Source organism: Rhipicephalus microplus, chromosome 3 (genome assembly GCF_043290135.1).
Source record: "Rhipicephalus microplus isolate Deutch F79 chromosome 3, USDA_Rmic, whole genome shotgun sequence".
NCBI lineage: Eukaryota > Metazoa > Arthropoda > Arachnida > Ixodida > Ixodidae > Rhipicephalus > Rhipicephalus microplus.
The window spans coordinates 205,605,185-205,630,773 of NC_134702.1; positions in this window are offsets into that span (position 1 = coordinate 205,605,185).

Consider the following 25,589-nt stretch of genomic DNA (forward strand, 5'->3'; position numbering starts at 1 on the left):
AAGTTCGACTTACTTGGGTCGATGGCTAAATTGGTTAACGTGGTTGTGAAATGGGGTGTTAAATTGCGACTTACTTGGGTCGATGGCTAAATTGGTTAACGTGGTTGTAGGAGGGGGTGTTAAATGAGTGAACACGTACACACGTATGCGAAAGGGCGGCGCTGGTCGAAGGGACGTCGATCATTGTGTTTGTGGATTCGTTAGAATTCATTTCACCGCGACCTTGGACGTCGACGCGCCGTACAAACCAACCGACAAGCGGCAACTGAGCGAGCGAGCGCCGACCTTGAGTATATATACAGCGCGACGGCGCATGCACTGTCAGCTCTTGAATGATCTCGAAGTGCGACGGCGCATGCGCGTCCACTGGAGAATCAGGAGAATTGTAGAATGTTCTCGAAGGGGAGAAGCGCGCGCGGCACAGATGGTGGGTGACGGTGCATGCGCGCGTCAGCTGTCGAATGTTCGAGAAGGGGGAGAAGCGCAACGGCGCATGCGCGCGCGTCAGCTGCCGATGTTCTCGAAGTGCGACGGCGCGTGCGCGCGCGTCAGCTGCCGATGTTCTCGAAGCGTGACGGCGCATGCGCGCTACATTATACAGCTAGCGAATGTTCGTGAAGAGGAGAAGCGCACGCGGTGTGTAGAGGAGGAAGGGTGCACAGATGATGGAGGAGTGAAGCGCGCACGGTGTGTAGAGAAGGAAGGGATGCACAGATGGTGGAAGAAGGAGGAGGAAGCTTGCGGACGGCGCCGCACTACAAGCCTCGAGTATTAGATGCTCCGCATCTAAAACAAACCACCTTGTGCGAAACAAGTCTGTCATTAGATAGCAGAGCGAGACGCTATCAGATCAAATGTGACGATGTACGAAACTTTCAGGTGAGGAAGCGTTTTGCCAAGCGCGTATTCATGAAGAAATCGAGAAAGAGCGCGTGTCCCACGAAACTACCAGCGAGAGCGGGACCATCGACAGCTTAAATGCGGACGCGGCGCAACGCGCGAATAATGCGTCACCACGTCGCAGCAAGTCGGTGCATCTAACTCTACTTGCGATTACTATGGCCGTGGTGACCACTTTCGAAAAAAATTCCCTTCTCGCAAAGCTAAACGCCCTGGTCGCTAGGTCATGTGCACATTCTTCAAGAATCAAAGTCACATTATTGCTATTTGCCGGGCCAAACAGTGGAAAGGGCTGTTAGACCAGACGGCCGGAATACCATCCACAGAGTCTAAAAACTGAACAATGCCCAAGCCTTCAATTGCTGTAATCCGAGAAGGTGTGTCGTCTGGTTCTTCATAACATATGTGCTTTTGCACAGACACCTTGTTACGCAACTGCATGTCCAATCTTTGATTTTCACCCCAGACACCTTGGTGTCCACTTTGTCGAACGCAGTATATGCCTGCAAATAGGGCTAAATCAGCGTTATTTCTGCTCTCGAGTCTATCTTGATATGTCTGAGGTGACCATTCACGTGAATGTCGGCCTGTCGTACCCGACTCGTACTGAACGAGTGAAGTTCAACTGAGCCCAAGTTTTTTAATAATTGTTCGTGTGCTCGGAGAAGTGCAAGAAGAATACCACATTCGCGTCACTCAAGATTATTGTTCCTTTTCCTGAAGTGTTTGTCGACAAACACCTGCCCCTGCTCGAGCAGGTGAAGAAGGAATTAGATGAAGTGAAAATCTAAGAATTCATTTGGAAGCTTGACACGCCTACCTCATGGTGTTAAGGCCTCGGTGCAACGGTGCATGTGTGTTGACTTGACAAAGCTTAAGGTTATCCATCGGAAATGCTACATTTTGCCAACAGTTGAATACATCTTAGGCCAGCTTAGTGCGGCACAAATTTTTGCATGCTCGATACAAGGTCCAGCTTCAGCCAAATAAAACAAAATCGTAAAAGTGAATAGCTCATGACATTCATGACACCTTCTGGCCACTATTCTAACAAGCGTTTTCCTTTTGGCATTGTGACAGCACCCGAATGTTTTCAATGCCTAATTCATGTCGAGACTGCTTGAAGGCATCACTGGAGCCGTCAACATGACATACTTGTCTTTGGTAAGAGCCATCAAGAGCATGACCAGCGTCTAACTGACGTTTTGGTGTGACTACCTCAAGCGGGCGTCACTCTTATAGAAAAGAATAGTCAGTTTATATTCTCTTCTATCAAGTTCTTAGCAACTGTCATCAGCCAGCAAGGAATTTGTCCAGACCTGGACAAAGTCAAGGCTATCATGGATCTCCCACCACCAATTGATGTCAGTGCTGTTCGCTGACTACTTGGAATGGTAAACCATGTGGCTCGATTTATTCAAACGTGTCCAAGATCTCTGCACCTGTTCGTGCACTCATCAACAAGGACAACACCTGAAGCTCGAGTTACAGCCAACAACAAGCATACAAGACCATAAACTATTTGTTCATATATGGCATATGAATGGCTATGTACAATCTCCATTACCCAACTTTAATATCGGCCGTTGCAAGCTCTCATAGCCTTAGTGCCGTCTTCCTCCAGGATCTACCCTCAGGCATTCGACAAGCAGTTGCTTATGCTTCCAGATATATCGCTACTACAAAAGGACGCTGCAGTCAAACAGAAAAGAAGCCTCTAGCTGTAACATTGGCTATCACCAGGTCTCATAAATACCTATATTGACTTAGCTTTCAGGTCGAATCTGACCATTTTCCGCTTTCATGTTCCTTTTCAAAATCTGCACCTTTTGCCACTTTGACTTAAACGTATGCGGATCAAAGCGATGCGTGATCAGTTTTCATCAAGTATATGCTCTTGTAAAACTGCTAGGTACAGCTGATATGCTAATAAGACCACCTTGCGACATGCCGACTTTTAAAACAGTACCCAGTTTAAAGATCTACCTCCACACTGGCAAGTCATCTGGACAAGATCTGTCGTGTTCAAGCTCAAGTTAAGTAGCTATGCTGAGAAATTAAGGGCAGCACTTTCAACACTGCTGGAATTAGACGACCTACTTGCAACAGCATGGTTTAGGAGTGCAGAAAGAATGCTTAGGTTTTTGCGACATTCTATAGGGCTTAGCAGGCATTATCATTGTACCGTTTCTTAACGAGAAAAATAGGACCATTGTTGCGCCCCTTGTTGAGCTAGTACTCTTGTTTTCCTGATTGACGCATGACGAGTACAAGCACCAATTTTACGCCTGTCCGAAGAGCAAGGAGAGCTGGGGACAATGCGTCACATATTTATAGATAACCCTGGACTACTACTTACATTTGTGGAAAGTAGAGACCTTGTCAGAGCTTTGTGCACTCATAGTCTCTGACCGTGGGAAGGAGATGATGTCGCACGAGCTATGTGCTTATTCCAGCATGAAACACACAACTGGTTTAAGCCAAAGAAGGTAGCTGAACTAGCCCAAAAGTTTGAAGAGTAGAGCTCAGTACCGCCAAAAGGTGGGTCGCCGGAACTGCAGTTACAGACAAACGGAGGACACGAACGGCATCAGGCGAAGATGTGAATGTATTGTGGTTGAGTGAGCCACGATAACTGCTGTTTTTCAATGGATGTGGGAAGTTAGATCACGTACGTGGAACTGTCCTCGAACTAAACAGATTGCAGCGACCGAATGGCAGAGTGGTAATGAACCACAGCAGATGAAGTTCACAGCAAAGACAGTTTTTGACTTCAATGGGCGGAAAACGAAAGTTATAGACTCCACGTCAAAGTTGAGACTAGCCTCGGTAGACGTTGTGTTCAGCATGTGGGAGTTGAAAGCATGTCTGAACTGGTTGTCGAGTGAACCTTTCTGAGAAAGAGTGGGCTGTCCAAGATATTAAAAGGAAGATGCAGTAGAATGGTTCACTTGCAAGAAGCGTTTGTGCATATAGTCATAACAGACCCTGTGCGTGTGCCTCTCAGTTCACCCTCGATAAGGCATGGGACAAAGCTGCAACTGATGACATTGCGTGCCGTGACTGATGAGTTAGCAAAGACATTAATGCCTACTGCCCCCCTGATCTCCTTGATGAACTCTAGCGTGAAGGAAAATAAGTGTCCGGCACATGAAGGTAGCACAATTAAAAGATGACACACAACAAAAGGAGGGCAACAACCTAGTTTCAGTGCTGGTGGTTGTGTCAACGGATGGTGCAGGGCAGGACAAAACGAAGAGAGAACATATGGTCGAGTTGACGTTTGCAAAGTGACAAAAAGAGATAGAAGAAGAGAAGTTAGGTGACGCAGACAACATTCCAGACCTACCGAATGATGATGCTGTGTACTCTTATGAGACATGCGATGAAGCTTTGGGAGCAGGTACATATGGAGCAGTGCAGCAATAAACATGCATGTTGGGAATAAGTTAACCCCTTCAACGGTAACACTGGCCAGTGAGATGTGGGAAATTTTGGTCACATAGCGGGATGTGGGTCACATTTTCGAGACCCATAGTGCATTCAAGCTATTGAACAGCCTAAAACACAAGTGATGAAGAAACAACTTTGCAGCACAGTTGGTTTGCTCAAGTATTGCAGGAGCTATAATTTGTCATACAGTAAAACCTCATAAACTCAAACTCAATTATAAAAATCCCGCTGAACTCGAATTGTTTCAGTAGTCCCGTATTTTTAGTGTAATTTTGAGTTTGTAATTTAAAGAGGCGGCCAGCACCACTCCGGTTAATTAAAAAACCTTAGGTGCAGTCACGGTGTAAAAACCTTCTTACACCGTGGGTGCAGTGTACCAATTCACGATCCCGATTTCACCACAAAACCAGGGAACCAACAGCCCTTAACAGCGACAAGGCAATCTACTGTAGCAATTTTACTGACTGGCAGCTGAATTATCCCAGCCTCGTTACCTCTAGCACGCAAAATACACTTGTAAAGAAAAACGGTCTCGGTGATCAGTTGAAAAGCGCATCTTGGGAAAACAAGACATGCTTTGCTGCAGCACAGTGGTGATGAGCGGGCAGCATATCGTACGTTTGTCGCAACGACAGGGCGTCATGATTTACCCATCTTTTCTGGCATTATAAAGAAATAATAAAAGACAGGCTGGCAGAATTCGCGATGAATGCGAACCTCCGAGTGCCGGTCGCTCCAGCGATTTGCACACTTGCACTGCTGGCGGTGTTGTTGCCTGTCACGCCTACTTCAAAAATAGGTTCTAAAGCTTCAATGATCATGTTTTCCTGCCAAAACATCGCGAATTTCGTCACATTGCTTATTACTAAAATCTTTATTCTACTAGGAATGGGCTAATGGTCTCTTCATGACATGCTGATGCAGCGAAAAGCAGCTGATACGCTCGCCGCGTGTCACTACTGCGTTGCAGTGGAGATGTCTCTTTTTTTGCAGAAGCGCATTTTGGTTGATCACTTTTTTTTCTTGTTTACGGCAGAACTGCGACTTTGTATTGCTGGAAAGCTTAACCAATGGAGCCGCAAACTAGCCAGCACAGCAAAAGACGAGCCCTGATATTACTTTGAATGATTTCAAGTTCCTTGCATCTCACTTTTTGTATGTTCTGTTAATTCTGAAACCCACTTAATACAAAGCTTTCTCACAGTACCACTGATTTCGAATTGCCGAAGTTTTACTTTACTTCGAAACAGTGCATATTCCAAGAGATTTTCCTTTTTACATTTGAGTACGTCACGTTGTCTATCTCATCACCCAAACTTTGCATTTGCGTCTGGAGGCGTTACATAGTGAGCAAAAGAGAGTATATGGTAGTGGCATGGCCCATAAACTCGCTTGATGTGTTTATGTGGAGTGAACTTTCTTGACATCTCATTCATTTGATGTCTTTTTTATGGCAATGTGAAAGTGTCATGATGTAATAAATGTTTTCGATAGCGTGCTATGTGCACAGCGCGTAGTTTACTACATTCTAGGTGGGAGGAATTAAATTCACCAAGCCAAACCTTCGCGCGAGTGAGCCAAATTTTCACTACATTTATCTTGTAGTGAAACCTATTCACGCTTTTTTGTACCTAAGTGCTAGTTTATATGTAGTGTAGCACTAATTCTTTCGATAACTGTAGCTTTACCAGGGCTACGACTCTAAGGATTTAGAGCTATTGACAATGAGAAAGACTTTATTTTCGCATCAATACAATGAATGATACGACAAAGCGGGCGGAAAGAGCTGTCGTTTGGACAGCTTGACGAGGCCACTGGCCCCCTCTTTGGCGCTTAACAGCAGTGATGCAACAACCAGAAACCAACATAAATCAGCATTATATAATACAAGTCATATATAGAAAAACAAACAATAATATCTAAGTTTACAAAATTGCAATCCTTTGTAGAGACAACGAAAAAGAAAAAAGAAAAAGAAAAAAATACCGCATTACAATAACGTTCTTCCTACGTGACCCTAATTATACGTGCACCCGAGATATAGAAATGAGAGGCATCAGAAGATTGCTTTTCAAGAATTATTTGTCTTGATTTCAAAATAACTGTGTATGGCTTTAAAATACATGTTCTCTAATTGTAGGCCTTCGCAAATTAATCTGTTTATTATTCTTGGTAAGTTGTTTTCGAGTGTTTGTTTTCCATATATTGACAAAATGTGATTTCAAAGTACGCGCGCTAGCCGATACTTGTGCCGTCTAGATGGTTTGCGATGAATGAGCCTGCGGGACCCAGCTCCACGCGAACCGTGTTGAAAAAAACAGAAGAACGTAGAAGAAGAGGCAGAAGGGAATCCTCGAGACAATCTAGCTGTTTTATTATTCTCGGGCCCAAGTTCGCCCTGCCTAGGTTAGCCTAATAAAAGAGTTCATTGAAGAGTGCGTTACAAATCTGATGGAAGTGCTGGGTGTGATGCCAAGCCCCTCTCGAGTGACGGAGCACAGTCCAGAACCACAACAATTTCGACCCAACGAGCTGACGCCTGTTCATCAGCGCTGCAGTCGACGCCTACGTGGTGAGGGTCCTGAATTTTCACCTTTATTGACTTCCCTTGGAACATCAATGGCTGTGAACGGGTACGCAACCGACATGACTGCTCAGTTCACTCCAGCCAACAATGTAGTAAACCAGCCAATGCTACCAAAGCCTTTCCACGGTGAAAGCTACGAGGACGCAGAGGACTGGCTTGAACACTTTGAACGCGTCGCAAAGGCTAACGGATATGGAGAAGAGCGCAAACTTGGAAGTGTTCACTTCGCACTGGAAGATAGCGCACGAACGTGGTATGAAAACCACGAGGCTACCTTCCGGTCGTGGAATGATTTTCGACGGGAGCTGCTCGCTGCTTTCCCAAACACAGACCGCAAAGAGAGAGCTGAAGCTGCGCTCTAGACAACAAATCCGTGAAATAACGAAACTGTCGCCATGTATCTGGAAAAGATGTCTCGCCTATTCCGCCGAGCGGATTCAAATATGAGCGAAGACAGGAAGCTGCGCCATCTGATGAGAGGCGTAAAGCAAGAACTCTTTGCCGCACTAATTCGAAGCCCGCCGCGCACCGTCGCCGAGTTTCGTTCCGAGGCGACTACAATGGAAAGGACGCTACAACAGCGAGCAAGGTTATACAACCGGGATGCGATCGTCACTTCCTTGGGCATGTTGCCACCAGTCTTCGGTAACGGCATGGAAGCACTACGTGAACTGGTGCGGTCTGTTGTGTGAGAAGAGCTGCAGAAGCAGCGTCTTGACCAGAACGCCCCAATGCTTTCGTCTCTGGCCGATGTGATCCGTGAGGAGGTCAGGCAGGTGGTAAGCGAACCTTCGAGCAACGCACAGCCAGGGCCGCCACTACAACAGAAGACGAGAATGACGTATGCTTATGTGCTACTGCGAGGACTTCCCGGACGTGCAGACGTCGCGGCGGCTACACATATGCAGTACCCGATGCCATCGAGCACCCTGCAGCCAACGCCACAGAGGAGACAAAGGAAAAGCGATGTCTGGCGCACTCCCGACAGGATACCGCTGTGTTACCACTGTCGGGAGCCTGGTCATCTCTACCGAACGTGCCACTACCACCAGGCAGGACTACGTGGTTTTCCTGTTAATGCACCTCGACCACGAAAATTGGTGAACGTCCCTTCGAAATTGAAGAGTACCTGTCAGGTCGTCAAACCTCAAGTGGCTTCCAACGACACCAACCTCGTGAAACGACAACGAGGAGGTATAGATTGCCTAGCCCCCGACCTTTAGCAAGCTCCCCAAGGTCTCATTCTCCAAGCACGCGTCGGGAAAACTAGAGTCAGCGACCTGTAGAGGCAAGGCCGCTGTCGACGCTAATGCAGAAAAACCTCCATTGCTGACTCTGAACGACGACCGATTCAGAAACCGGTGCTTTGATAGAGACGTTACTTCCGATTTACGTGTGTTCGTTGACGGCTATGAAGTCATCAGACTGGTAGATACTGGCGCAGGTTATTCAGTGATGAGTAGCGGACTTTCTAAAATACTGAAGAAAGTGCTGACTCCTTGGAAAGGACCACAAGTGCGCACAGCAGGAGGGTACCTCATCGACCCTACTGAAATATGCACAGCAAGAATCGGAATACGGGGTTTCACGTACGTCGCCAGTTTTATTGTGCTGCCGGAATGCTCAAAAGACTTGATTATTGGCATGGATTTCTTACGAGCTAACGGCGCTGTAATTAACTTGCGAGAATCTTCCGTCTCATTCTCGACTAGGCACGCGATTGCTACCTTTGAAACGGAAGAAACCGTATATGACCTTTGAATTGCAGATGATGGCGTCTTGGTGCCGCCAAGATCGAGCATATCTGTCGCAATAACCAACAAAGCATTCAGGGAATTCGAAGGGTTTGCTGACAACAACATTGCCTTACTACTCCAAAAAGGGATCTGCGTGGCACGAAGCCTTGTTAAGCTACGTGACGGATGTGCAAATGTTCTACTCACAAACTTTGGAAATGAGATGCAGCACGTTGCAAAAGGAACCATCATCGCCAGTCTGAATGATTTCGTCCAGGATACGGAGCTTCACTTTAGAAACCAAGGAGTCTGATTTCGAAGACGTGGAGTCTGTCCTTGCAGCCATCGACATCGAGCCAGGCCTACTACCAAGCGAAAAAGAGCAAATAGAGGGTCTTTTAAGGGAATTGGCCGAATGTTTCTCGTTGTCATTTAAGATTCGACGCACTCCTATCGCCAAACATCGCATCACTGTCGACGAGTCAGTGAGGTCAATACACCAGCATTCCTACCGAGTGTCACCAAAAGAAAAAGAAGCTATTGGTAATCAGGCCAAAGAAATGCTCAAAGACAATGTAATCCAGCCTTCATCAAGTCCATGGGCGTCACCTGTTGTTCTTGTGAAGAAAAAAGACCAAACCTTACGTTTCTGCGTTGATTATTGGAAGCTGAATGCCGTCACCAAACGAGATGTTTATCCTCTGCCAAGAATTGATGACACGCTGGATAGGCTGCGAAATGCCAGGTATTTTTCCTCATTGGATCTTGAAAGTGGGTATTGGCAGATAGAAGTTGACGAAAGAGATCGCGAAAAGACAGCGTTTGTGACACCGGACGGTTTATACGAGTTCAAGGTACTCCCTTTTGGCCTTTGTTCAGCACCCGCCACATTCCAACGGATGATGGACACAGTGCTTTGCGGTCTTAAATGGCAGTTATGCCTGGTTCATCTCGACGATGTTTTAGTCTTCTCTGCTACCTTCGAGCAACATTTGGAAAGGCTCCGGGCCGTGCTCACTGCAATCAAATCAGCTAAGTTGACGATAAAACCGCAGAAATGTCATTTCGGCTTCCGTGAGCTCCTTTTTCTCGGCGATGTCATCAGTGCAGAAGGCGTCCGCCCAGATCCTGCAAAAACTGATGCCATAGCAAGACTTCCGAAGCCAGCAGACAAAAAGGCTGTTAGGCGATTTCTAGGTCTCTGCGCCTATTATCGACGGTTCGTTAAAAATTTTTCTCGTATTGCTGAGCCACTGATGCGGTTGACAAAAGAGGAAATGCGTTTCGTATGGCTTGCCAAACAAGAGGATGCCTTCATTGAACTACGAAAGTGCCTTCAAAGCCATCCTGTTCTGGCGCATTTTGACGAGGAAGCGGAAACCGATATCCACACGGATGCAAGCAATTTAGGTCTTGAGGCCGTGCTCATCCAATGGCAAAACGGACAAGAACGAGTCGTTGTTTATGCCAGTCGCACTCTTTCGAAAGCTGAGTTGAACTACTCAGCGACCGAGAAAGAATGCCTTGCCGTGGTATGGGCTATCAGCAAGTTTCGACCATATTTATATGGTAGGCCTTTTCGAGCTATAAGCGACCATCATTCGCTATGCTGGCTGGCTAATCTCAAGGACCCATGTGGACGGCTTGCACGAAAGAGCTTGCGATTACAGGAGTATGACATCATGCTCGTGTACAAGTCAGGTCACAAGCACAGTGACGCGGACTGCTTGTCACGTGCTCCAATTCAACCTGCTGCTTCTGCTTCCACCGAGGATGGCGAAGATTTTATTTTCTTGGGAGCTGTGACACCATGAGAGATGGCACATCAGCAGCGATCCGACCCTGAGATACTCTTCTTGATCAAGTACCTAGAAGGACAGTCTGTTGATGTTCCACGACCTTTTGTCCGCGGCTTGTCTGCGTTCGTTCTACGAAACAACATCCTGTATAAAAGGAACTTTGACAACAATACTGCGACATTCCTGCTTGTCGTCCCTTCACCCCTGCGACCAGAGATTTTGGAGGCTTGCCACGATGATCCATCAGCTGGACACTTAGGAGTAAGCAGAACGTTAGCACGCATGCGCACTAAATACTACCGGCCGAAGTTGCTTAGCTCTGTACGACACTATGTCAGAACCTGCCGGGACTGCCAAAGACGTAAAACGCCACCGCTAAAACCAGCAGATCTCCTTTAACCGATAGAACCACCAGAAGCCCCTTTCACACAAGTGGTAATGGGCTTACTGGGCCCATTTCCTACGTCGTCATCGGGAAAACGGTGGATAATAGTTGCGACCGACTATTTAACCAGATATGCCGAGACAGCGACTCTTGTTAAAGGATCAGCCGTAGAAGTAACCGAATTCTTCGTCTCCAACATCATACTGCGGCACGGAGCTCCAAAAGCGTTGATCACGGACCAAAGGACTGCATTTACGGCCGATCTGACGAAATGTATTATGAAATTGACGCACACGAGTCATAGGAAAACGACGGCTTATCATCCTCAAGCAAATGGTCTTACGGAACGACTCAACAGAACGCTTGCTGATATGTTCTCAATGTAAGTTAAAGTAGAACACCGTACTTGGGGTAAAATATTACCCTATGCACATTCGCCTATAACACTGCGAAGCAAGAGACAACACGGATGACGCCATTCCTACTTGTTTTTGGCCGCATGGTAACGACACCTTTAGATGCAATGTTACCTATTGGCGAGACGCCCGAGAATTACTGTGACGTTCATGACTACATAAAAGAGCAGAAGAATCCAGACAGCTGGCACGATATCGCATTCTCCAACAGCAGAAAACCGACACACATCGATACAATCTGCGAAGAAGAAACGTCCAGTACGCACCAGGAGACAGAGTATGGGTGTGGATTCCTGTACGAATACGTGGCCTGTCAGAAAAACTGCTTCGCCGCTATTTCGGTCCGTACAGAGTGCTCCGCCGCGTCGGCTCGCGCAACTACGAAGTTATGCCAGAGGGACAGGATATTTCATCCCGACGGCGGCATCGCACGGAAACGGTGCATGTCGTCAGGATGAAATCATATCACGACAGGCAATGAATCGCTGAAGATACAACGTTCTTTGACGTTAACGACATCCCCGACGAGGGTTTGTGAATGACTGCCATGCAACCAGCTCGACACAAGCATCGGGACGATGCACTCTGGAAAGGGGGGCAATGACACGATGTGATTTCAAATTACGCGCGCTAGCCGATACTTGTGCCGTCTAGATGGTTTGCGATGCACGAGCCTACGGGACCCAGCTGCACGCGAGCCGTGTTGAAAAAAAAAACAGAATAACGTAGAAGAGGCAGAAGGGAATCTTCGAGACAATCTAGCTGTTTTATTATTCACGGGCGCAAGTTCGCCCTGCCTGGGTTCGCCTAATAAAAGAGTTCATTGAAGAGTGCGTTACAATATTGTTCGCAGTGTCGGTATTTTCCAGTACTCCCTTTTACGCGTTGCATAGACAGGGGTGTTTTCTTGTAACCTATAAAGGTGCTTAAAAAAATCTGGTCTGGTTTTTAATTCTTGTCTATACGCCTTACACAAACGGTAATCACATAGTGTTGTGGCTGAAAGTATCCTATATTTTAATAAATACTCACATGTGTGGAAATTTCTCTGGACATTTTCAATTGTGCGTAAGAACTTTTTTCGTAGGACGTGTATTCTGTGTAGATTTCCTTGTGAAGTGGCGCCCCAAACTAAATGACAATGGTTCAGTCTAGATTGAAACAAACTGTTGAAAATTAGCATCCTAATGTTCTGTGACGGTAATTGACGATTGTGGTAAACAATACTAGTCATTTGAGAGAGCTTTGTTACAGGCAATCGACATGCGCATCCCGGCATAATGTTTTCTGAAAGACGACGCCTAATGTTTTAAAACTGGATACGATGGCGATAGGTAAGGAGTTTACTGATAAAGAGTTATTAACTATAATTTGTTAATTTTTACTGCGAAATAACATAGCTTTTGTTTTATTTGTATTTAATTTGAAACTGTTTTGAGATTCCCGTTCGTCTTACTTTCGTATTGTTAAGGTGGCTTCATCTGTTAATTCATCAGCCGAAATCTCTATTAAAAAGATGCTAGTATCATCAGCCTAAATTATAAATTTTTCCTGAAGGGTTATAACAATAATATCATTAATATAGCGATTAAAAAGGAATGGCCCTAAGATACTGCCTTGTGGCACACCGGAAGACACGGCAAGGGGACTGAGAGATTCTGGTTCATGTCGACTCGCTGAATACGATGTTGTAGATAGGATTTAGAAGTTCTGCCGCCTTGCCGCGGTAGACATAGCGTAACAGTTTCTCTAATGAAATGGTAGGATTTATAAGATCGAATGCTTTAGCGAAGTCAACAAAAATTCCTAGCACTAATTTATTTTCGTTAAGTGCTGTTAATATTAAGTATTTTTGAGCCAATAACGCCAGTTCAGTGCTAAGACCTTTGCGGAAACCAAATTGGAACGGTGTTATGAAGTTATGTTTTTCTTCGAATTCAGTAAATCGATTCAAAATATTTTTCAAGTACTTTTGAAAATACTGGAAGAATAGGTATAGGGCAACAGCTAGCCATGTCATTTTTATTACTCTTTTTAAATAACACTGTCACACGTGCAGCTAGGATTTTGCAGGGAAAGACAGACTGGTTTAGACACAGGTTGAAAATGTAAGAAAGAGGAGGTGCTAATAGATCAATTACACGCTTTATAGTTATAATCTGGAAGCCATTTATGTCTTTTGCTTTGCTGGTATTAGGTGATGAGTTATAAAAATACTTCAAGCTCATTTACAGGGTTCAATAAAATTGTGTGTGTAACGAAAGGAAGGCTATTTAAATGGCATTGTCCAACGGAAATGATTGCAACGCTAACAAAAGGCTTATTAAAAGCGTTTGCAAGCGGTGTACGGGAGAGCTCTTCACCACTTGCCTCTAATTTCGTAATCTTTTCAGGAGTGTTTACTTTTAAGACAGTGTTTAGCCTTTTGCACTTAAGCTCAGAGCATCCAGCAGCGGTGGTGAAATATTTTACAAAGTTGTTATGCCTAGCTTCTTTATATCCTTATTCAAGCGATTACCACACGATTTGAATTTGTGAAACAGCTCACAGCCTTTAGTTTGAATGAATCTGTGGTGTAATTTATTCTTCTCTTCGATTTTAGAAAGAAGCTTGAAGCTTATCCAATTCTTTCGAATTTTCCGCCTTTGCTTCAAGCAAATGGCCGGAAAACTATTTTCATATATAGGTTTAAGAATACGAAGAAAGATTTGGTACTCCCTATTCGCGTCACAACACCTCAACACTTCCTTCAAGAAGTATGTTCTATTTGACTACAAAATTGTCATAAAGTTTCTTCTGTAATACTCTGGACAACATGTTTTAATTTCGGCCTCCTACACCGTATATGTATGTTGCAACAAAAAAGTAGGTTGGTGATCATTTATATCATACGCGAAAACCCCTGCTTTCACATTTGCATAATTTATATTTGTGAAAAGGATATCGAATAAAGATGACGAATGTTGAGTTATTCTATTGGGTAATATATTTACATTAACTACGCCATTTACCGAAAGTAAAAAATCAAGCTTTTCTTTGAGGGAGTTATTCTTCATCATAGTAATATTAATGTCACCACCAAATACAACATTAAAATGATTTTCGTTATTGATTACTACAATTGATTCAAGATAACCAAAAATGGAGCTATAGCACTACTTACTATAGCACTTTAATTGAAAGCAATTCACAGTCAAGTGTAATTCTCAAGTAAATGCTTCCTTGGTCAAGATGCATATACCGCCACTACGTGAATAGGAACGTTTTCAATAAAATGTTTTGTGGGATGGAAGGCGTAAAATGTCAAGATCATTCTTACACCAACTTTCTGTCAATAATATTGCATCAAATGAAAAAGTGAGTTGTTCAAGGAACAAACAAAGATCGGGCTTCTGATTTATTACAGAACGAATATTCAGGTCAAAGCTATTGTGTGTGGCCTTACTGATCTCATTTGCTGTGGCAGGGTTGTTTTAAGGGAAATGCTTATCTATCACAAGAAAATTATTTGGACTTAAAGTCTGAAAACTATGATTTGATTATGAAAGTACCCACAGTGGAAGGCTCCAGAAACGTTGGCCACTGGAGTTCCTTAATGTGCACCTATTTTTCAGTACTACGCAGGCCTTGAGCACTTTTGCCACCATCGAAAATGTGGCTCCTGTAGCCAGAGTTATACCATCACCCAGAACAGTCTGTTGAATATTCTGTCGATCATCTGCCTGCTTTTGAAAACAGCTTTGTGTACAGTGGAGGGCAACTGTCACACACATTAAGAAGGTGAGGAGAGTATCGTCCTTAGACGAGAGCAGGCCGCAATAATAGCACTTTGAGACTATTTTACAAGGCTGAAAAATTAAACTGGGAGCAACAATGACATGCGCATACTTTTTGAGCATCATTGTACACTGCATGGAAAGACCAAACACTGCACTTCACAGGTCACGCTGAATAAACAAGAGATGATAGCTGCACTATAACTCAAGTGCCATGTGCTGGGCTGGTGTTTAATGCTTACATCTGAGCACTATGAAACTCTACATAGCTGCATAAGCAAAAGCATGCTCCTGTATTACGAAAAACCTGTGGGGACAGTAGAACCTCTCATCACAATAAAACTCGCTTTAAAAGTACATTTTCTGCGATTATTGTAGCCATTTATTAGTTAAGCTGTAATTGCCGTTGTAAGGTCAATTTAGAGTCACAAAACTGCCGATGAAACTGCTGGACTTTTTATCTGAAATATAATTCAATCAATCAAACTAATTATTTACACCACGAGGCCAAACACCTGATTCTTAATAATTGGCGTCTGCACGTTCACAAGTGCAACACACGCTGAATTAACTTTGTGCATCTGTGGAATTAGGCTTATCGGTACTTCATTTTTCGGAATGTGAAAAATCTTCCACCTTCGGAATACTTGTTCGAAATGGATGCAAACAGAAGCAATCAGATATGTCTTCTCCATGTATTCAGATGGCTGGACCCCTCCTAAATTGAAAGGAAGCATGAGCAGCACTGCACCCCACACTGGCGCAGTTGTTCAGATGGGTGGTAATCGTTCGTCACTTAACTCTTTCATTACCACGCCTACTCAAATCAATCACCAGTGATCGACGCTTTGGATAATAAATTTTGTCATGGTAAACTTGTTTCTCGTGCACCCAAATTTTTCTAGCAGTTAGTGCAGCCACTCAACTTTCAGAATCAAATTGAATTTGGCAACATGCTGATTTTTTATGGACGTTTGCGCAAACCAATGCGCGTGCATTGTTGAAAAAGTGGGCGACGCTGGTGAACTTGACAGAAGTGCGTCCCCTTAGTGATTAGGCTACAGTAACATCAAAATTTCGCAACAAAAAATTTGCCCCGTATCTGCATGTTACATTGCAAAGGTCCTCGAAAGACGATAGTCTTGCATCGCGAAGGAGTGAACGAAACATTAATGTGATGTTCTGAACAAGAAAATTAGTAAATGGTATTCTTTAAACGCTACATCAGAGTGCCTCGAGCGTGCAGTGGAGTCGAACGAGCACATCGAGTAACGTTACGCATGAGACATTAGTGCTGTCTGGCAGTCATCTTTAAATATGAAGAGCGTGGTGTGCGCGGCCGTCTTGGAGGCGACAAAGTGTAGAACAAGGTGAGAGGTAGGTGCCACCATTGTGTCCTCTTAGCAATGCATTGGAAACACTTGCCTTTTCGTGCAAGCGTTGCATTGTAAGCGCAGCGTAATAAATAGAGACCAGAATATAGGCGAATGCCTATTTTATAACTTGCGTTTATATGGTGTCATTTTGATATGAACATGAATTAGAGGTCAAGAAGGGCTAATATGGTGTTTTTATCGTGCCTATAAATGCCCATTTTCGGTGTGCGTGCCTAAATGCCTCTAAGTGCCTATAAATGCCTATTTTTTAAATGAGCGTGTATATGAGCGCTATTAAAGCCCACATTTTGCTTTCGAGGATAGTGTGAAATCGTTATTCATGTAAAAAAGGCAACATTGATATTTCCAAACACTATAACGTTCAACAAAAACAAAGCTGACAGGCTGCAAGCGATTGGAGGAGGAGCATGACGAGTGCAAAAGACGATATTTCTGCAGCCCTAAGTAGAAGAATGTTTCATAATCTGCAGGGGAAAGAGGAAAGAGAATTTGAAATGAGGTAAGAAAATAAAAGTGACATCTACTGCTGAGAACGTGGCAACTAGCTTCTACAAATAGCTGTCCAGTGCGCTGAAGTAACTGAAGAACCTCCCTGAAAACCTGAGTGTTGAGGTGGGAAAGGAAGAGCAGGTTTTTCTGGGCAGCTGCGGGTAGCTGTAGGACGAATGAAAAACCATGGAGGACCACTCATGGAATGCTCTTGTTGATTCAGTGGTGGCGAAGGTTGCCAAGTCGTTATACTTTATACGGTGAAGCCTGAGACAGGTGTTGGCATGTTTAGAATCAACAGTGTACTTTGCATACATTCACCGCATGCTTGAGTACGCTTGTTTTGTGGAGATGCCTTGTCATATGTCTTTAAGTGACAAGCCTTAAAACTACGGAACAGCGCTTCAAGGTTTGTCCGAAGACATTTCTCATAATTGACAGCTGTAACAAAATAAAAATATTAACTAGGATGGAAATTATTATTATCGCATTGAATTAAACTGCATTTAAAGAACCTATGTAAAGCATTTCATGCTAAACTCAAAAACAAAATTGAAAGTACCCTAACAGTTCTCTTCTTGCAATGGTAATTAGGATTTTAGAATGTCATATCAAATATAGTTTTTCTAATATATTGTTTTTATTAGTGTCATGACAGAATGAAATGGCTTATGAAGAGAACAAAGTATATGTGTCAATGAAGGTGTGTTTCCTTAGACCTTGTAATCCATCTGCTGCAGCCCCTTCAGGTAAAAAATGAGGTGTGCATGCGGCTTTTGTTTTGTTTGTAATTTACTTGTTAAGCGTCTATCTCTAGGTGACATAGTAGTTTGTATTTAGACGAGAGAAGTTCTTGCGTTCCCAACGAAAAGCATTGTACCATGGAGATTTTTCAAATTGGTTTGCTAGGAGCCACCAAAGCATGATGTAAAGAAGTAAACTTGAATTCCTTGCCTCTCGTCCCAGGTTATCATCGTGAGCCTCATTCCTTCGCTGTTTTCTTCGGTATCGTGGCTGGAGAATCAGATGATGCATACGCACCACGAACAACATGCGTAAGCAAGGACACGGGCGAATGACGTGCTCCAGCCTACTCTTGCACGTACGCCATCGATGCTGTGTTGACTCGGCGCTCTCTGTTGTCTATTACCAGTTTCTGTGGGATGGATCAGTCAGTGCATTTATTTTAGAAAAGGCTGGCAAAGATCATGTATTGTGACCGCTATACACCACGTCGCTCCGCTGAAACTGCAAAGCTAATGCATTACCTGTAGGCAATACAAAACCAATCTGGTGCTTGTAGGTGAATAGAAAACCAACAGGCATCTACAGTACCAATCGGCTTGTACAGATTTACCATCGTAATATAGTTCCAATACACTGATACAGAACCAACAGTCAAACACAGTTGAAGTAGACATATATAAGACCAGTTTCACCAATGGGTGTCAGTATAGAAAAAAAGCTATTGGTTTTTCTATTCAAAATTTTCTCTTGGGTTTGGGAATGAAACTCATAATGCCAGTAAAATTCATGGCCACTAAGACCTTCAATGTCTATGCATCTTTGTGATATGAATAAAGCATGTTTTTTTGCAGTCAGGATTTGAGTGTTTTTGTGTGGATCTTGGTGTAACGTATTAATGGGGCTCTGCGACAACTTTTCAGCATAGTCAGAAAACCCTGCCGATCTTTAGACGAGGGTTTCGATGGCACGTGAGTCCAACCTTGATTTACCAATAAATTCTCAAAGTCAGCTAAAAATCGTTTTCTCTTCTCTTGGCAAGTAATGCTACATACTACGAAATCAGTGTGTCACATGCCATTATCCCACATATGACTGATTAAAGCATAGCACAATCTGGAGTCACAGGAGCCGCAGTGGGAGGCTGCGACCTGAGCTCCGTGCGCGATTGCTCTGAAAACCTGTGTTTGGGGAAAAAAATGCTCAAGGTAAAAAGACGACAGTGACCTGCCTTCTTGGCCAATTCTGTCCCTCCCTGCTCAGCTTCCAGCTCTTTCGTTGCAACGCGAAAACAAATAAAGATAGCGGAGTACAACAAATCTTTGTAACTATGCTCATCCTGGACCGATTCTAAAAAATTTTGCGCAGTCCATTTGTGAGATGATGCTTTACTAAATTCATTTCATGGCTACTACGAGAAATGTTGCAGGGCCTTTATAAGGTGCGTTTGAGATAGTTTTTTTGTAAGGTATGTTGCCACCCTTAGAAATGACGATTTTTCAAAAAAGTGGAATTTTATGTTTGAAGATTTTAATAAGTTAGAGACATTCAAAATTCTGCTACCCCAAAGCTTACATCCTTATCTTGTTTGGTTCAATACTTGGGTTGTTTTTTACAACTATTGGCAGACTTACCTACATTAAACTGACGCTCAAAGAAAACAAAACCAACAAATGAATTCCCAAAACAAACTTATTGTTGCAATTCATTGCAAATAATACATTTATATTGGATTGTGAAGGAGTCTTTCCTCGGTCGAGAAATGATGATTGCGAGGTTTTCTTATTCAAGAAGCACAAATTGCCAAGTGAGGGAACGCAATGTTTTGGTTCACAGTGCACCCACGTGTTGTGCCACCATTGTGGAGGCTAGTTTGTTGTCATCTCTGTGTCTGAAATTGTTGTTTCACACAATACAATATATGGCTATTTTCTGAGGGCAGCAAAGGCCAAAACGCAAATTTTAGAGCAATCGATACACCACAAACTATTCGACCAAACGTGATGTGAAGCATTCTACAATCAAAGGAAAGAAGGAAAGTGTATCCGTGTACCTTTTTTCAGGCTAAGTGAAGTAGAATTCTAAAAACTAAATGCCACTTACGCATGTTTATTACAAAGATTATCTGTTTTCTGTTGAGTTTATCTTCACCTTTATGTTGCATGTTTTTATTGAATAAAATTCAATTGCGAGTGAGCACCCGTGCTGTGCACATTCTTTTTACTCCTCGTTCCCCAGTGGGGTGCTAAAATCAAGATAAAGACGTGATGTGAACGTGGCTGTTTCGGCACGCGAAGTATAACTGGCCCATTTAGACAGAGACTGTGAGCTGCCACTACAAGATGTGCTGCAGGAGAACAGGTAGGTATATAGCTGTCGGTATTCTTTCCCCAGTTGTTGCGTAGCTGCCATTTCATGAATGCGAAAATATTTTGTTGAAGGTTGAGGAGCGTTCGGGTCAAGGCGTGTGTTCTGCTCACACCATAGCATGTACTTCCTGTGAGCAGTAGCTCTTTTCCTGATCAAAAAAGTAGCAAACGCAGCTGAAAACAATATTTGACTTGTCCGCGCTACGTGCCACCTGTGGAAAGGACGTACTGGTGCTATAACAATCTCAAAGGTCATGAACATGCCACACCCACTTTGCCATTCTGCCTATGATAAGGCTTTTTCAAAGCTCTGTGAAGCTGCAAAAATTGTCGCATCTATAACTGATGTTGCTTCAGAAGTAAGCCAAGATGTAGGCAGTAATCATCATCATCATCAGCCTGACTACGTTCACTGCAGGACAAAGGCCTCTCCCATCTTCCGCCAGTTAACCCGGTCATGTGCTTGCTGCTCCCAATTTATACCCACAAACTTCTTAATCTAATCTGCCTACCTAATCTCCTGTCTCCCCCTAACCCGCTTTTCTTCTCTGGGAATTCAGTTAGTTAACCTTAACGACCAGCGGTTATAAAGTCTACGCGCTACATGCCCGGCCCATGTTCATTTGTTTCTTCTTGATTTCAGCTATGATATCCTTAACGCCCGTTTGTTCCCTACTCCACTCTGCTCTCTTCTTGTCTCTTAAGGTTATACCTACCATTTTTTTCTATTGCTCGCTGCGTCGTCCTCAATTCAAGCTGAACCCTCTTTGTAAGTCTCCAGGTTTCCGCTCCGTTGCTAAGCACCGACAAGATACAGCTGTTATATACCTTTCTCTTGAGGGATAGCGGCAATCTACCTGTCATAATTTGAGAGTGCTTGCCAATTGTGCGCCACCCCATTTTTGTACTTCTAGTTACTTCAATCTCGTGGTTCAGCTCCGCGGTTATTACCTGCCCTAAGTAATCATAGTCTTTTACAACTTGAAGTGCACTATTACATATCTCGAAGCGCTGCTCCTTTCCGAGGTTGTACATTACTTTCGTTTTCTGCAGATTCATTTTAAGACCTACCTTTCTGCTCTCCTTGTCTAACTCCGTAATCATGAGTTGCAATTCGTTCCCTGAATTACTCAGCAATGCAATGTCATCGGCGAAGCGCAGGTTACTAAGGTACTCTCCATTACCTCTTATCCCTAACTGTTCCCATTCTAGGCTTCTGAAAACCTCCTGTAAGCACGCGGTAAATAGCATTGGGGTATTATGTCCCCCGGCCTTACACCCTTCTTGATTGGTATTCTGTTGCTTTCTTTACTAAGCACTATGGTAGCAGTTGATCCCCTGTAGATTTCTTCCAGGATGTTTATATATACTTCATCGACGCCCTGATTCCGCAGTGTCTGCATGACGGCTGATATTTCTACTGAATCAAACGCCTTCTCGTAATCTATGAAGGCTATGTATAGTGGTCGGTTATATTCTGAGCATTTCTCTATTACCTGATTGATAGTATGAATGTGGTCGATTATTGAGTAGCCTGTTCGAAATTTTGCTTGTTTATTTGGTTGATTGAATTCTAATGTTTTCTCACTCTGTTAGCAATTACTTTTGTAACTAGCTTGTATACTACAGAGAGCAAGCTAATTGACCTGTAATTGTTCAAGTCCTTGTCATCTCCTTTCTTATGTATTAAGAAGATGTTAGCGTTCTTCCAAGACTCTGGTACTCTTGCCGTCAGGAGACACCTCGTAAACAGGGTGGCTAGTTTTTCTAACACAATCTGTCCTCCATCTTTCAGCAGATCTGATGTTACCTGAACCTCACCAGCAGCTTTGCCTCTTTGCATGCAGTAATGAGTGTGGCTATTTGGTGATGGCGCTTGGCCCAAGCGTGGATGCTTGTTCTTCAGTGGTTCTTTCAATATAATATCCGTGGACACTGGAAAGGTGACTGATGTGGAAGCAATGTCCACGAAGTGCAAGGCATGAAAGGAACGTTCCTCAAGGAATGACTTTGAAGAATGGAAGCCAGGCCTCACTGACTACTAAGGCAACATCAAAGGTAGTGCTAGTAGCAAGGAGGCGATAGGACTGTATTGAATGTTCGAGCGCTCTGAAACGATGGGAGATTTCAAGTACATTATTTTATGGAGATGGCAATTCAAAGAGCCAGGCAGCTGTCAAAGATTTGCATGTAAATTACTGTGTGCCCAGACTTGAATGCATTAGGCACGTTCAAAAGTGTGTAGAATGCAGGCTGAGAAAACTGAAAAAGAAAATTCAAGATTAGGAGGTAAAGGGAAGTTGACGGGTGTCGTTATCGATCGATAGCAAAATTATGGCATAGCAATCAGATCCAAAGTTAGCAAATTAAAAGAAGCAGGCCACACTGGAAAGTCTGTTTCGTAGCAGTTCAACTGACGGAACTGCTAGGGACAGCCTCTATTCTTTAGGAGCGAAAAAATGGTGACCCAATCACAGAGGAAAAGCTTTAGTATATTACAAGCATAGGGGAATACATAACAAAGTGAAGCCAAGGTATCCAGGCCCGAGGTTAGGTGAATTTTTGATGAACATCTACACGGGAAAATGCAAAACGTGAATGCGTGCTTGAATGAGATGCTCTGGTAGCATATCCTAAAAGCGATGTCTATCTAGGCCTGCACACTGTTTTGTTTAGAATATACTACTCTGTATGCCAGCCACTCATACAATAAAATAGTGGTACGCTAGACATCTTAAGCTCAGCTGGTGTCGACCCGGGGTACTACACTACAGTAGGATGCCTAAGCAGAGATGGAGCGCACTTGAGGAACGCCTAACGCGAGTCAACAGCCGACAAAAAACAAGCCAGAAGCAAAGAAAAAAACCTACCTTATGAGCTGCTAAACGTTTTAACAGTTAACTTTTAGCAGCTAAGGAAAGACCAAGCTATGAGCCTAGCAGTTTTTAGCCTTCCACGACCATCTAATGATGTATATAGTACGTTTAAAAACTTCAATTTCAATTTTCTCAGAACTCCATTACCATAAATTTTTGTTACATAAAAGGTGATACTTTTAGCATAAACTAATATTTTTTATGAAACTTGTGATGCTTTTTTTTCTGAACACTATTCTGTGCAATCAACTAGAATAATCGAAATTCATGCACAGGTTTTAATGTTATAGGACTTAAACTATTTTGCAACTGCCTGAAATATTGAATTTTATTTTATATCTATACAGCCTATACAAAGCCTAATTTTCCAGATAGCACAAACATTCCAGTGCAATGCACAGCCTGCATGGATAGTTATACTGCCACCAAGCTGTTTTTTTTAGTATCACAACATCATGACCTATGACCATTCACATGATGGTCCTTTTTTGGTTGATTTCAGTAGTTAAACGGTGATCAAATTTCAATTCTATGACCCAACATGTTTGAACGGCATCTTAAACGGCCTTTCTTATGGCAAACACAAAGCAAGCAATCAGTTTAGAATCAAAATCTAAGAAAATTTCGAAAAGGTGCCAACATATCTTAAAATGGGTAGACTAAGAAGCAGTCGTGAGACAAAAATGAAGCAGCCCGGTTGTGATTCCCTTTGCTTCAATAAGAACAAGACATGCTGATTCAAAAATATTTTGGAGGGATACCCAGTCTGCAATTACAGTCGAACCTCGCCACAACGAAATTGATGGGGCACGGAAAAATTTTCAATGAAGCGAAAATTTTTTTGTAGTGAAATTAAAAAACTATATGTAATCTGAGCTAGCAAAACAAAAGAACATTTATTTTCAAAATTCAAAAAATTGTCTGCTGCTTCCTATTCGTTTCCAGCAGCACCGCGAGGTCATTCTCATTCATGTATAGCGAGGCCATGGTGAAAAGCACGCTGAAAACACCCAAAACCGCTTTCGTTAACAATCCAAACACTGGCAATAAAACCTCAACACCAGCAGCTGTCCGCCGTCAAAAGTATCCGACAACGCCAAGATGGGCGGCAGGGTATTGTGGAGCAGCGGCTTTTGCATTATTCTATGTCATTCTTATCATATATCACTCATGACTGGTTGATTTTGTTATAATGCAGATGAACACATACTCTGATTAGTTACGACATATCACACAGGCCAATTGCGAACATAGTCATAGGCATCGAAATCTAAAAAGGCACCATTCTACGGTTTAATCCAGCAGCTTCGTTACAATGGTGGCCAGCGTCGCCTACGGAGCGCACTGAAGCCTCCAAGGAGAAGCCGCGTTGGGGCACGCACAGTTGTATACGTGAAGTTGAAGACTGGTGAAGCGCGGACAGGGAGTCCGCATAGAGAAAATGATGGTTGCCCAGAGCGAACTGCTGATGAGAATCACCGAGCTGGAGACTGCGTTGGCCACAGAGCAAGAGAGAACGTGGGCTATGGGAGCAAGGCTGAAGTCCGCCGAGGAAGCACTAGCGAAGGTGAACAAAGCAGCGGCCGACGGAGAGAACAGTAGGGCGCCAGCAACCATAACGGCGGAGAAAAAAGAGCAAGCAAGTTTGGAAAAAGCAGGTTCAGCTAGTTCAATAGTCGCAAGACCCAGCTTCAGCGAAGTAGTGGTGAAGCTGGGAGGGGCCAAAGCAGGCGGCGTCACCGGTGCAAGTACCCCAGGTGCAGAACGCTGCAGCTGAAAAGTCACACCATGTGATAATCGCTGGGGACTCGTATTTAAATGGATGCTCAGAAGCAATCAAAGAGAGGGTAAGAGGTGACAAGAGGGTTGCAGTAGGGACGTTCCTAGGACGCAAGCTGAAAGCAGTCATGAGGCAAGCGAGCGCAAAGCTCAAAATTACAGCTGATAGACGAAATCTCGTGACAATTTCGATTGGTTTAAACGATGTCTTAAATGAAGCTATGGCAGGACTAGCAACCACACTGACAAAAGGGTTCAATGAGATGCGCGCCACTTCTACTTATGTACATGTAGTGATATGCATGATACTGGAGGTACCAGTGCGTGAGCGCAACCTGCAAAGAGAGGTTGTCAACGCAAACCAAGCAATATGGGGGATGAGTCGAGAGAGAGGCTTTGAGGTGGTGGAAATAAACAGAGAGCTGCATAGGTGTGATGGTTTTCAACGAGACAGAATTCACTACGATGGGCGGCTTGGTCATTAGGTGGGTTGGTGACTTGCAGGACGCGCAGTAGCTTTTTTTGAAGGGTGGGGAGCACGCGGGCTCTTTGGGCTGCAGGATAGATAGTAACGAGAAAAACGGCCAGGGGGACTCTTTGACAGGTGGTATAGACAGATACGATTCTAAAGTGGCACCAGTATATAAAATAGGTAGAGTCTGGGGCAGAAATAGACGTAGCCATGAGTGCCGAGCCAATTCAGACACAGGTTATATTAACATGCAGAGTGGCAGGAACAGGCTGCAGTGGGAAGAGATAGAAGAACAGCTATAGAAGGAGAGGCCGATGGTATACGGTTTTGTAAAGAGACATCTCAGGGGCATGGAACAACCTCCTAACAATCCGGACTACGCGTGGGAATATTTTAATAAAACAGAGGGCA